We start from the raw sequence: 12920 nt of genomic DNA, 5'->3' as shown, positions 1-12920 counted from the left end.
CCCCCTGTCAGTGTGCTGAAGTGTCATTTGGCAAGATACTGATACTGTGCCAGCAACATCCACTTAACCTAACCTCAATCTGCATGTCTTTGGAGTGTGGGAGGAAGCAGGAGTACCAGGAGATGACCCAAGTGGAAAACTTGGGTCATCTCCAAATAGTGGAGCTGTGAGTCGACAGTGCAAACCACTTACTTTATATTTGATAACTTTATCTTATCTATTTGCTTCAATCTGTCATATCTCTCTGTAAATCTTGTTCCAATAAATGACTTCCTGGTTCCTTGCTGAATCAGGCTGCTTAACGTGATCAGCATATTGTCCCTGTGATGCATGTTTGGTTAGCAGTGTTAAGCATGTTGTGCTAACACCACCGTTCTTACTCACTTGCTGCCTGTGTGGCTGTGAGCCCTCCGCCATGTTCTCTCACAAAGTCAGATTCAGACTTCGCAAAGTCCAAAACACAAAGCTTTTGTTGTTGTGTGGTAGTAAGACCGAGCTTTTGGGTAAAGATTTGAAACAGCGAGATAACATGGTGCAAGGATCAGAGAACAATGGGAGAATGAGGGGTTGATGATGGAGACCACATTTCTCTCTCTCTCTCTCTCTCTCTCTCTCTCTCTCTCTGTCCTCCCCCTCCTCCCCCTCCTCCTCCTCCCCCTCCCCCCTCCTCCTCCTCCTCCCCCTCCCCCCTCCTCCTCCTCCTCCTAATGCCCGGGCTTATCAACAAAGCCAGGTACCAATCTGACTCCCTTCTACTGCATTCCTCCGCGAAAAAGACATCTAGTCTGGATGTTCTGCAGCTGAACGTTATGCACTCTCCGGCCAAGGCAAACACACACACACAGAAACAGAGACTGCTTTTTTTCCAGCTCTTGGATACTGTGATTGTGGCCTTTCTCATCCAGTCTCTAATCAGCAGCCTCGATCTGTGATGGTGTGACAATGTAAACTGGGCAGAGAGACAGCGAGAGTGACACTAAGTGCAATTGTGCGCCTCGTGGCAGCTTGTGTGTCTGCGAGCAGCTGGACGGGCTCAAACCACAACAACATCTTTGAGGAGCGAGCTCAGGTTTCTACCACACCACCCACTACGCAGCAGGCTATAACAGGGCAGGTGGGCAACAGGCTGAAATTGAATTACTAATATGACTCTTGTTCATTTTCATATTCACAGAAACTTAACTGTGTTCTTGTAGTCCTGTACACACATTAAAAAAAATATTATATTGTCCCAGTGCTAGAAATGCTGAAGAGTTGATGAATATATGAAAGGATTCACCAGGACTGACAGCCAAAGTGTGTGTAAGTGTGTGTGTGTGTGAACAATTCATCACTCAGTTTGCCACCAGCCGTCTTCCTGTCACTCTCCTCGGGTGTATTGTGCGTTTGCAGTAAACAAGCAGCCCAGATATGCACCTTGCAGGTCATTTTAATATAGTTTTACTCCGTTTGCAGAGTAAATTAGTTTTTTTTTCCACCGCTTCAATGACTTTCATCTCTTCTTTATATGCAACGGGTCTCATGGCTCCTTAGAGATCATGATGGTGGAGCCAAGATTCAACTTTAAGGAATAATCTGGCGCCTGAATATTTCCCCCAGAGAACTTTCTTGTCAGTCCTGTTTTCCATATTCACTCATTCAATACTTAAAGACAACTTTAGAAAACCCGAAAATGTTTTATCCTCAGTTAAAGTGAAGACATCAATTGTCATTTTTCACTCTGTAAATCGACTGAACCTCTTTCATTGCAGGATTAAGTGATGTCTCTATATCTTTGAGGTAATGCAACAAGTGACGTTTATATCTTTGCATTTCTGGCTCAAACTAAATCGTTTTCAGACATAAATGTTTAGAAATACAGCAATTTTCTGTAGTTTTCACACATGAAGAGCACAGCAGGAGACTGTCCCGGTCAGACGTGTTCATGACAACAGGAAAAATGTCTGGCGCATTCAGGCGAGGGATGGAGCCTGGGAAAACATGCAGGAGACAGGACATGACAAATAAAGTCAGCTGTGGCGTCAGCATCTTGTGACCGAAACCACGTGTTTTCCCGACAGTTTCCTGCTGAATCCTCACATCTTATTCATCTTTATACTCTCTGTCCCTTGAGGGTCATCAATGATCTGCCTGAGCTGGGCTACATGTTGGGCCTCCCCCCCATGTCAGACTCGTGTCTTTCAGCTCGGCTTGTTTGAGTTTTTCATGGTGGGGTCCATCTTAGGGTGATTAGCCCCTTGTTTCCACCGACGTCTGATCACACACTTCTTTATTGAAGTAATCTCACATGGGCTCACTCAAACATTTTCTTGACATTTCACCAGGGGCATGGTAGGGGATGTTCTTCTCACTGGAGTTTGATAAAATGAAAATATATGTATGTAACCTTGACAGAACAGATTTTGATTAAGCAACAGTACTTTTGAACAGTGTTTTTGTATTAAAACCATGACTCACTCCTTCTTCAGGGTTTCCTCTCTGTTCAGCAAACTGCTCTTCTGTTGCTACTGATAACACAAGCTGTTGTTATCACTCGGCGCTCCAAACACACTTCGAGTGATCCACGTGATGAAAGAACTAACAGTCACACGTTTCAGGGATGTTGAGAGGCACTCTGGGAAATAAAGGAATTCACTGAGGTCAAGTGGGTTCATTGACGAAAGCAAAATAAAGCGTGATTTGCACATGACAGAGTGTTGATGCAGTTTACACTAATGAAATATAATCCGTCTCTAAGCTTTGCACATGTTTAGGTTCAGGTCAATTACATAAAAAAACTGAAGAATGTCAAACTCAAAATAGCACAGAACAGATTTAACTAGTGTACCCTGCTCCCTTTAATTAAGTGAGATTTAGTTCATCTTTAAAGGGGAATTGTTATTTCCGGCGTTCGTGCTTTTATTCTGGTTTACAGTTCAAATAGTCATTCTTATTCTCAAGCACTTGAGTTGAGCCTCAGACTGAAACAGAAAACATTAGCTCTCCATAACAGCCCACTTTCTTCTGATTGGCCAAAACCCTTACGAAGGGCCACCTGTGAGCACCACCTCATTCTCTGAGCGTTAAAATCAAGAAACTAAACTTAAGTAACTAGCAACTAAAACTTAGTGACAGAACATAACTGATTGCAAAAGGATAATTCTCCGTATCATCTTCAATCCTGAATCAGATCTTAAATATGAGGCAGCTTGAACTGTTGAGTAATTATTGTTCTTAACCTGCTCAATGTTTGAATCATGTGTGGATTTAGGCTTTCACAATTTGATATAATATAAAAGCTCTTGTTAATAGTTATTTTAGTGGAAAATGTGCTGTTGGGAAATAGAAAAGCTGCTGTAGCCATTAAAATGTGATTCTGCTGTTGCATCACGACTGTGGAGTGAACCTACACTGTCAGTCATTCATATGCTACAGCACATTACATCCATATAATACAAGTGCTATGGGAACGTGGAGCAGATGACCATAGAAATAAAACTGTGACCAGCTGACAGTGTACAAACACTTGTGTACAGTTACATACGTTTACCTCATTGCATGAATACAAGACCAGAAAATAATGACTGTCGGACAGTATGAAAACACATTTCCTCCCAGAATGCTTCACTCTGCTGTCACTTGGCTTACTCTGAGGAACAGGAAGCATTTTGTGGTGTTGACGGGAACAGCCCTGCTCCTCCTACGATTCTCACCAAACACACACACACACACAGGATCTAATGCACTGCACTGTGGCTCCATCACCAAAGTACAGATCAGAGATTCAGTGTTAGGCTTCAAATGATGTGGAGCTAAAAGAGATATATTTTCAACGTTGTTATAATGTTAGAATTAACATCATTTGTCTGGACGCAGACTAATCAGTGATGTTTGTTAACAACACTGATTATCAACAAAACACAAGTGCTTCTAATCAAGAGCTCAAGTCTGTCCATGTGTTGGCGTTATGATAATATATTCATGGTGCCATTAAATCCTCATTTATTCCATTTGGCTGTATAAAGGAGGGCAGGTAATGACAATTTGTGCTTGTGCTGTTATAGTTAAAAAAAAGCTGAAATGAATTCCTCTGTGTGCATGAAGGTAGAGCGATACAGGCGGCGGTGGGTTGCACATACAATAGGTCTAATTCAGCACACAAAGGCAGCACATTGTGCAGAGGAGATGTGAGCGATAGCAGGAATGAATAGCAATTGAAAGGCGAGAGTGGCATCGCTGATTAAAAGCAAACACGCAGAGAGGTAAATAATCTTCTGATCCTGACCGTTCCTGCTTGTTTTAATTCAGACTTTCACGCTGATCTCCTGTGAGAGAGCTGCAAACCACACAATCACTGCTGTTGGGGTTTTGATTGTATTAGAGGCAGAAAGGAAAAAAAGTATGTTTTCGACTACCCACCCTGCTGCCGGGGCACAAATGAACTCTCCCCTCCGATGCAGGGTTTGTTGTCGACCTCCAGGCTGAGCCGTTGCCTGGTTTCCACGGTGACGGAGGCATGCAATGTGCCCGGCAGTCAGACTGTACAGTGTGAGTGGCCATACTGTCTGCTTTCTTTGTCTCCTGACCATTCAGGATTGTGTGAGTGGCTCGCAGCGGAAATCAATACAGCCTCGTGCACACATGCACGTTGTAAGTTCCTACAAGCTGCAGCTCCGTCTCCAGATTTCCTCAGGCCTGTTAGAGTTTCTACAGAGTAGAGATGGAAGGGTGAAGGTTCATCTATCTATGTTCCTATCTTTCTATCTATCTATGTAAATAGATTTATATGTATATCTAGAGTATATATGGTAAAAACATCAGATAAATGAGATGTAATGTAATGTAATGTATATATAAACACCCATCATCCATCCATCATCTAACTACCTACCCAGCCATCTACCCATCCATCCTGCTACCTACCTACCACTGATCCATCAATCCATCCATCCATTTAACTACCTACCAAGTCTTCAATCCATCCATCCATCCAGCCGCCCATCTATTCACTGTCTCATTCATCCATCCATCCATACATCTATCCATCCATCATCAACCCATCCATAAATCATCTAACTACCTACCCAGCCATCTACACATCCATCATCTAACTACCTACTACTGATACATCAATCCATCCATCCATCTAACTACCTGCCAAATCTTCCATCCTTCCATCCATCCACCAGCACATCTATTCACCGTCTCATCCATCCATCCATCCATCCAACTATCTAAAGAATTAAAAAAACATTAATGCATCAGTGTGGTGTGTAACCTGTTTGTACCACTGAACCAACAGTAAAACCTAGCCAGCAAACAGAAGTCTCATGTCGTTGACGCTGTTTCCCGGGTGTGTGACTGTTTTCCTTTTCAAACCGCCAGCTCAGCAGTGGGTCTGATGAACTGCTCATTGTCTCAGCCTGCTGCTGGTTAGATGTAGTCATGGTTACATGAGTTGTCTTGACTTCTTGGTCTTTGCCAGCTGCTGAGCGCTGCCACACAGACCTATTAGCAAATTCTTCTGTGGGCTTAACGTCACTTCTGAGCAGTGGGTGTAGACAGGATTTCTCATATTTGGGCATGTGTCCAAATACTTAAGTAAAATATGACTGTGTAAGTCATACATCTCTGCCAGGATAATCCTGATTTAATTTTGGCTGACTGATTAACAGTATATCTTGCTATCTATTTGCTGGAGGTTTCTCATGGGGGCTTTGTTACATTTAAAAGATGGTGAAGGTAAGAGAATTAGCCTGCATTACTCTGTAACTGATCTGATTTCAACTGGGAGTATCTCCCTTTCTCTAAGATCAAGGCGAAGGGTGGAATCTGAGAGCGCCATGGTCATTGCTTTATTGTACCGGTCGCTGCACTTCACCGTGATGAGATAAAGCAGATTAAAGTTACAGGGAGGGATGAATTCTTTTGGAATGGTTTGATGAAAGACATAAGAGCTCTGAGGTCATTTTAAATCAGAAACAAGGGCACAATCCTGAAGAGGATGCTGAGTAATCTCCCTCTCCAGTAAACCGAATTTGGTCTAAGGGGTAGTTCTACATTTTTGGAAATACACTTGTTCCTTTTCTTGCCACGGGTTAAATGAGAAGATGAACCCACTCGCTACAGTCACGAGAGTGTTTTTTCATTTTGAAACTTATTTGTTTGCTTTTAACTGATCTCTTTGACTTTCAAACAAGACTGTGAACTGATTAACAGTCCCTTCATACAGAGGCTGTGGCTCAGGGGTGAACTCTGACCTCTGGGGGCCCTGAGCCTGATCCTCTTTACTAGTTTGTGCTTGTCTAATAAAATCATTTTTTACACAATGTTATTAATGTAAAAAATTATTTGGTTTGAATATAACGAGACTCTGATGGTCAGTCACAGTAGGGCTTGCTGAGAGAAATCCGATATGATGACATTAAATGCAGAGCAGCATGTCTAACCTTTGTTTGTTGTTTTGGCCAACATTTTACACAACAACAAAAAGCAAACTTAATCACCAGTTTACTGTTTGTCAAAGCAGCAGAGCACCACCTTCGGCCATGGTCAGTTCTCACATGGATTTCAGGTTTAATCTTCATCAGAAGACGCCTCTCTGTTTTTGTTAAGTTACCTTTTTATCCTGCATGTTGCCTTGCTTCCTGTTTCATTTTGAAACTCACATTTTGTCTGATGTGAGGTTGTTTCACTTCCTGATCCTTCTGCATTTCCTGCTCTCCTGATGACATGCACCTGCTCTAATGTTTCACACCTTTGTCTCTTCTCTGAGTCTCTCCCTGCAGTGATCTCTGCCTTCAGCCAGACGATGTCGATACCTCTGCTGTGTCTTGGACTGAAATTTTGTGTATTAACGACCTTGATTTTGATCCTGTCACTGACACCTTTGCCTCTGATCATTTGACAAGCTCTAACGTCATGAACATCATATTCTATATGCATCCAATTCTATGCATAAAATACAAAGAATATCCTAAAAAACAGTCACTTATTATAAAAATGCTACAATTCAACTCTCAAACTCCTCAGTGCCCCTACCGAGTGTCCTTGAATAAGATGCATCATAATTATGAGCTGTGTCTCAATTAAGGGGCCATTTTACGGAGGATTCGGTCTGCATGGCCCGTGAAGGAGGCGGCCTTCATGTTCCATGTAGAGCGTGAAGGCCAGACCAAAATGACAGAGTCTGGTCTATAGAGGTTGTTTGCCAACATCATTTTGTCTTTGAAAAACAATTTGTCAATGAACCGCAATGAATCCTGGGCAAGGTTGGCCTGAGAAGAACCCCCCCACCACCACTTTGGAGCCTTCGTTGCTTAGGGATGAAAGGACGCATTGCTTGAATGCGTCAGATGTTGATCTACTCATATCGGCCTAACTCTTCAGAAAGTAAATTTGTGAATTTCCCAAAAGGTTAAACTGATACTCACAAGAACTTCTGTTTAAAGATCCACTGACACACTTCTGTTATCCTCACTCATTCTGAACACACAGCGAGTTTACATAACATTGAACGTATAGTAAAACGTGATCTAATGAGGTCAGAAATAGCAGACATCGCTCACTGTTGTGAATGTACAGTCGCTGTGGGGAGCCTGCAGACTCAGCCTCGCAGCACCAGGCAGGTTGAATGAGGCCAGAAGAGAGAGGGTAACTCGTGAAGACAGTTGGAGAGAGCAGTCGATGTTCTGCAGTGTCATGTTGTGATCAGGCATCACAGGCACTTCTCCTCTCCAGCTAAAAACCCACAAAGAGCCTGACAGAGATGGAAGATGAGAGGAGGAGAGGAGGGAGGGAGCGGCCACTCACTCAAGTATACGCCGGATGGGGCGCATTCCTACCCGGCACCACTTTCATGTTTTAGGTGGATGACTTTGCTCCTACTATGTCTGCCTGTATTTCCTTTCGCTCTTGTTTCTCTCTCTCTCTCTCTCTCTCTCTCTCTCTCTCTCTCTCTCTCTCTCTCTCTTCTCGTAGCTCCACACTCCGCCTGAGGCGAAGCTCGAAATCAGCTGATGCCTGCACAAACACAATGACCCCGGGTCCTGTGTGCTCTTGAACCGGCAAAGAAAAGACAAAACAGCAAAGAAAGAAGAAGGATGGAGAGAGCGGAGAGAGGACCGGTTGTTTGGAGAATTGTAAAAAGCACTTGATTTAGCATTCCAGCCCTGTCACTGATAAAATCTTCCCTGGATGGCAGCCATTTTGTCAAAGGCCCCTGGTGAATAGAAGTCTGACTCCTGCTACTCATTATTATTCAACCCAGTATAAATGAGGTCAGGAGATCCAGGTAGCATCTCTCTGGCAGATACATAATCTGCCACTTCTCTTTAAGTGTTTCAAACTCAAATGTTCTGCAAACTTTTGTCTCTTGTTTTTTTTCTACTTTGCAAGTTGTGTTTTGGTTTGACGACACAAATGGCAGAGGAGGCCCAAAGGTATGGTGCACTCACCTTAATGTCACTTCCTATTTAGGTCAGGGAGGTTCAGACGTAGCAGTGCAACAGGTCACTGACCATGAAGAAATGGACATCTCTCCGTTTATCTGGCGGCGAGTGTGCATGTGTTTATAGCTGCAGAGAGGGGAGCAAAGATCTTGAAGGAGTATTGTTTTATTCATGCACACGACTTAAAGGTCAGGAGGGAACAGGCCCATGTGCACAGCAGGTAAAAAGCCCCAGCCTCTGCCACACAGAATTCTTCATTTGTTGTCGTATTGTGCATTTTATGGTATTTGTGTTGGTTTGACATTTAGGTTGTTTTTTTTAATGTTTTTTTTTTTGTTTTGCATCTAAATTTCTCTCTTTATATCTTTTTGATAATTAAGCAACTTTTGTTTTGTTTTTGTTTTTCATCACTTTTTGTCTGTTTAGTATCTCTCTCTAGTTGTTTTCAATGAACTCTGCGACTTTCAACCAAGACATATGAAGTCACTTCATACAAAGGCTCTGTACAGAGTTCCCCGATGGCTGATAAGAACATTATCCATGGCTATCAACATACCCGGTTTGTTCTCGACCAGAGGCCCCTCAACCTTTTCTATGCTAAGGATGAATAAATCTTTCCAGAAAACCTAATCTTCGGTTTTGCGGTAAGCTAAAGATCTGGGTTACAGTTATTAAAAAGGCAGATCTTTGTTGGATTGCGGCACACGCTGGACCTCTCCTCAGTTTATGAAGGACACATTTCTTCCTGCCTAACTTGGCAATGGACTGAACTGAAATTGAGAGGTGAGGAATCATCCAAAATGGATGTAAGTCCAAGGTAAGATTGGATCAACAAAACAAAGGCCAAGTCAAACCATTGCACAGTGTCATCTCTATACCCTTATTTTGAATTACTAATATGAAACAGATTTCCTTTCATCATTTATTTCACACATTTAACAAATGTATCAAGAATAACTGAAGTCGATCGATGAAATTGGTTTATAAAACATTTTAGGCCATTCATAGTGAATATGCAACTTAAATTCTAATAATCAGTGTCCTAAATGTGTCTTTAGATAAAATAGATAATGTTTACAATATACTAGCTTCAGTGGTACTTATGTTAACTATATCTGTGTTTTTACTACATCTGCACTGTAAAACACCAGGTCCCTTTCATCTCAGCTCTTCACGTGGTCACTTACAGATTGACGATCTTAACTATTGTCTCCTTGTATTTGTCAAACTGTAGTTTTCTTTCCCACCAGAACAATGAGATGCCACCAATAGCGTGTGGATTGTGCGCGATGACTCAAAAAAACTGGAGTTATTTTGGAATAATCAATGTGTCTGAGGTTTTCTAAAAGACTCGTGCTAAGTTGTGTCTGTGCAGTTTGCCCCGGGGTAACTTCCACTTAAATGGATTCAGAATTATACGAAAATCAGTGACAAGAATGGGAAACCAGTGAAATTATGTCATTTCAGTTTTGCTAATGTCAGCTTGTTGGTCCATACTTTGGTCCAGACATTACATCATCACTCATTAAATGTTTGACCCATGTGTCCTTTGGCTAAACTTGTGAAAGGGACGATTGTGCTGCTCTCAGAGAGACACGGAGGGATGGAGGGAGCGTAACGATCATGGACTGATGGGTCAGATGTAATCCATCGCTCCATGCTGGAGATCTGGCTTTCATTCAAAGCTCGCACTTCACAATTAACACCCAAAACCATGATCAATACGTTACAGTCCTGCACATTACATGGGGCACAATAGATCACACAACACACTCGAACAATGTCATGTGGCAGTGTTTTGGGCGAAAATGAAAGAGACAGTTTCAAAATTCCAATTTGCTAATCTGTGTTCACTGTTCTGATGAAATCCAGACGTTTAGGAGGTTTTGTGCGTGGAGACATTGAATATTTCAGGCAGTGTCTGGATTCAGTTCTTCAATAATTGTCTGGTAAAAGGATTTTACACAGAACTAAAGGAAAAGAACAGCTGGAAATAACTAACAGTTTTCTTTGACAAATAGAGTTGATCCAAACTTTTCCTCAGATCTTTACATTCTTACAAGTCATCCATCAAACCACAATCCTCCCCTCAAACAACACGCAGCAAAGAGGAGAAGTCCTGAGTTGTTTCAGTGAATTTATACTATGAACAAGATGATACATTGTTGCCATTTTAGATATTTTACACGGCTTCATATTTAACTATTTTAACAAAGCACTTTTAAAATGTTGGGATGTTTTGAGAAAAATTCTTTTGAAAATGTTTTTTTTGACATTTGCAAATGTATGGATGTTATGGTCATGGACATCACATGGAGATCATGTGAAGATCATATGGATATCATATAAAGATCATGTTAAGATCACATGGAGATTGTATGAAGATCACATAGAGATCATATAAAGATCATATGAGGATCATATGAAGATCAGAATCCAGGTCACATGTTCACCAGCTCATAAGGAGCAATGGGGTGCACCTGTGAACTCCCTAAGCTGGTGGGAATCAGATGAGGAGGGAGGGTATATAAGGAGGTTTGGTTTCCTTGTTCACTTCCTTGTTTGCTGTCAGAGGGTCAATACCCTCAGATGTCTCTCTGAGTTTTTGTTGTTGTTTTTGTGTTGTTGGTTTTGCTCACCCCATGATTTGTCATGTGCCCATTTTTATTCTCTGTAACTCCCACTATCGTTTGATTTATGTTCAATTTTCCTGTTGTTCTATCTGTTTGATAGCTTTTTAGTGGGTGACAGTTGGAACTATATTCACACTGTTGCCTTTTAGAACCCAAGGACCAAAGAACTGAGTTTTGTTGCAGTGTTTTGTTTGTTTTGCCAACAGCGGCCACTGTGTACCAGGCTTTTTGTGAGAACACCAACGATGGATATATAATTTAATATCAGATATGTCACAAACATAGACCTATATTGATATTTGGTGCAGAATTTAACTTAACATATTTACCCCTGTTGTAGTTCTGACAACTCACTAGAAATTTTCCATTGAATGAACCTATGAGTTAACTTGATAACCTGTGAACATTGAGAATCAAATATAAAACATTTATAGTTATCATTTGGAAATTTGTTTACAGAGAACCTTTAATTAATGGTTGCAGATTACAAAATTTCCAACAGAAACATCTACTATAAATTAAGAAAATAAATCATATACAGAACAAATAGAACAAAAACATCTAAAGAGTGTGTATGACACAAAACGTAACTAACTTGCAAATCATAGCATTGCCCCAAGGCATGCTGGGAGGTCCCATCCATCATACACCCCAGGCACTACTCATTGTTTATTTCATTTTTCTTTTGTAAGAGCTACACATACATTTGCTGTTTTTTTTGGCCTGCGAATTTATCTTACTTTGATTATATATATTTGAGAATTTATAGCAACTGAACTTTTCCATGCGTTTCATGTTAATCTTTAATTTTCTACCGTTTCCATGAATTCCTCTGTAAATCCGTAATCACAGATTTCTGTAATGTTCACTTTCCTGTGCTGGAGACTTGAAGAGACACCGAAAATAAAATGTCTGTTGTTTCATTTTGTTTAAATGATCCACTGTCTCTCTCCTTCAGATTAATTGATTCTTCACAGAGATGGAAGATGAAACTCATTAGTGGCATGAACAATATATGATCTGTTTCAGCAATTGAGCATCATCAACAACAACCCCATTTTAGATAATCTCTAATTGTAATTCTGTCCCTTATGTTAGTATGGCTTCACAAATGGAGGGCTTCTTGTCTCCTTGATTAACCTCCATCTCTTCTAACCCAAAACAAAAATGGATTTAAAAAAGCTTCCTTCAAAAGGATCTTCTCCTAACCTAAAAACTTCAAAGAGCTTTTGAAAAAGTACATTTCCTGAAGCCAAAATATTTTTTCTCTTGAGGTAAAAGGGACCAGAAAGCAGAAGAAAAGACATTCATACATCATGCGCTGACATCAGAATGACTGCTGTCCACCCACGCAAACACTGCAGGTATAATCAGATTGTCAGTCTGCAGGAGCAAGGGCAAACTCGTATCACAGTCCTAGTAAATGTAGGTCGTGGATTTATCTATGCATGTAGGTTAAAAAGAGAAACCCTGGTGAAACATGCCGCTGGATTACGGACACATCCATCCAAACTGAGCTCAATGTTGATGCCGAGAAGGTGTAACTGAGTCCTCCTGTCAGAACACTAATCCCTCTCTCGGGCATAGATTTAGCCGCCTTTCCTATCAAGCTTTCATCTGGGTCCAGAGCGTATGTCATAGAGACCGCTGCCCTCGCTAACCGAGTTATGTTAAGCGCAAACAGCTTCACACCTGCTTGGCATCAACACGAGAACGTCAGTGTCGTTACACAAGATAGCCGGCAGTCTGGGGAATGAGTCAAGATGTTGCGGTAGGCAACCAAAGATCATCAGGAAGCTTTGGAGCAGGTCAACTGCGACTGTCAAATGCCAACAGGGCGTGCTGGTGATGAGGAGGA

The sequence above is a fragment of the Platichthys flesus genome, chromosome 12, assembly GCF_949316205.1.
Source record: "Platichthys flesus chromosome 12, fPlaFle2.1, whole genome shotgun sequence".
Taxonomy (NCBI): domain Eukaryota; kingdom Metazoa; phylum Chordata; class Actinopteri; order Pleuronectiformes; family Pleuronectidae; genus Platichthys; species Platichthys flesus.
This window is presented reverse-complemented; position numbering follows the sequence as displayed.